Here is a 2,212-nt window from a genome sequence, read left to right as displayed (position 1 = left end):
GCTTTGCAGACAGGTTTATTCATGTAGGCAAATCCTTCCTTAAGTGTTCAGGGCCAGTTTCTCTGCTACCCAGAGACAGGGACAGAATTGGCTTCTGCAGTAGAGTCCCAGTGGAGGAGCTGCTCTAACAAAGCTCCAGCACAGCATGTCTCTTCCCACCAAGTAGAAATTTAGGGTTCCTTGCATGCTAAACCTATGCTTAAATGATCTGCTGGATTGAAGTAAGGGTATGCTGCTTTCTTCCCTAGTTTTTCTACATCAAGTACAAGTTTCTTGCATTGCTTCCAAGGCTGTCTACAAGCTTGCTTCTCCCTAGGGGGGAGCTGCCCCTGTTTCATCATGCTCTCATTTCTTCCTCTTCCCATCAGGAGTCTTCTCCAAAGTGCTTGTAGCTTTCCTTGGGATCCTAAGCCCTGTGGACCTCTGAAGGTAAGTCACAGGTTTCCTCTGTTCGTAAGCACTTCTCCTTATTTAATGCTGTTCTGTGAAAGGTAGCTGCTACCTGTAAGTTGTGCTAAATCTTTGTTTAAGAACAAAAAAGGGAAAACATTCATCTATCAAGCAAAATGCTGGGTAAGCATTTTTATTTGCAATGCAGATGTGAAGAGTGAGTGGGAGCTGTGCAGAACCAGACCGTCAAGTATGAAATGAATATCCTAATTACAGCACTGCAAAGCCATCAGAGCCCCTGCAAAACAAGAGGAGAAAACACTCCAGCAGCACATGAAATCTCTTGTGTTTCCTTTAACATGCTCATCTTTTTTTCTGTGCCCATGGAAGCAGCACCGATGAATCTGCCTTATTTATCAGGTTTGAGGCCAGAACGAGCCTCTGCTGCAGTGAGACACTGTATAGCAAACTAATGATAAAGCAGAGATACTGTAGCAAAAGCACCGTATGTGTATATATGTTGCTGCTCAGATGGGATCCAAGTGGTTTAAAAGTATGTGCTTCTATGCTCATTGCTCTTCTCCTAAAGTTAGGTGGCCTACAAGAGTTACTAGGTCCTAAACCCTGCTTTTTACCTTCCATCATCTCCCCTCCAGTACAGTTTTAAACCAGGAGTAAATCTTCTTCCTGGTAGCCGAGGAGTGAGGAGATGTAAAGCACATAGTTATGAACTGGGATGCCACCAAAAGAAGCAAATGTTTTCTGATTCCAGAATACCTTCTGGTTTTTTGTTCCTGCATGAGCACAGTGTGAATTTGACATGTGAGAAAGCAGCTGACCATTACAGTGTGTCAGTGCTTCCCCTGTAGACGCCATGGGACGTGCTAGTTTTCTTGATTTGTTGTCCTTTTGCAGAGAAGTAAATGACTGCCTGATAAAGCCACATGAAACCTCCAGCCACCTTGGTGAGGGTCCATGCTACCAAGCTGCTGTAGCGGTAAGTCTGCTGCAGCCCAGGCTTCTGGGAGCCTGTTTTGTGTTGAGGCTTCCCTCAGTGGCACTGGTGGCTGAAGGGGTCCTTCTCTCTTCCTGCGCCATAGGCGCACCCGAGCAGCCGAAAATAACACTTCCTTTTTCTGTTATCATTGCATTGTTTTTCTCAGCTGGATCAGTCCTCTGATGTAACTTGTTGTTTCACTGCTCAGATACTTGTGCTGGTATCATGAAGGGCAGCATCAGGCGAGCATGGGCAAGCAAGGAAGGGAGAAGTATCTCTGCTCACACTGTGCAGTCACCAGTGTCATCTCAACCAATTTTAGGTGGGGATGTCCCAGTCCTGCTCTCTTAGCATTCATCTGATAAGCTGGTGAATCAGCCTGGGGAAACAAACTGTTCAAAAACTATTGCTGAGATCCCTGGGATGGGATGTTTATTTAGCTGTGGTAAGGAACTGGTCCTGAAACATCTAACCGTGGCCACAGAGCTCTCTTAACCTCTTTGAGGGCTCAAAACACTTTGGCAAGTGTTGATCAGCCTGACTTATTGTCCTATCAAAGAGACAGGAGGAAAAGAGACGGGCTGGAACTTTTGAAAGAGTTGCAGAGAATGCAGGAATCAGGCTGGAGAGCTCACATGAAGATCACAGTTTAGGAGACTTGCAAGGGGACTACCTCAAATCTATCCTATTAATCTCATGATCCAAAGCAATATCAGGGACAGCCCCACCTCCCACCACCAAGCCTGTGTCTGAAAATACACCCATAAACAAATGCAAAGTGTAGGTATACAAGCAATTCCGCAGTCACAGTAGCTATTGTGACAG

General features: G+C 45.6%; 1 long non-coding RNA gene across 1 annotated transcript; it reads left to right on the top strand.

The window, feature by feature from the left end:
- Positions 1 to 2,212, top strand: LOC134163174 (uncharacterized). The gene is made up of 3 exons (XR_009964603.1): positions 1 to 221; positions 369 to 429; positions 1,306 to 2,212. It is a non-coding gene; the product is annotated as an uncharacterized LOC134163174 (long non-coding RNA).

This window comes from Pezoporus occidentalis, unplaced genomic scaffold (genome assembly GCF_034315485.1).
Source record: "Pezoporus occidentalis ecotype Australia unplaced genomic scaffold, CSIRO_AGI_Poc_V1 ctg2, whole genome shotgun sequence".
In the NCBI taxonomy this organism is placed as follows: domain Eukaryota; kingdom Metazoa; phylum Chordata; class Aves; order Psittaciformes; family Psittacidae; genus Pezoporus; species Pezoporus occidentalis.
Note: the sequence above shows the minus strand (reverse complement) of the source record. Positions and strands in the feature narration are given on the sequence as shown.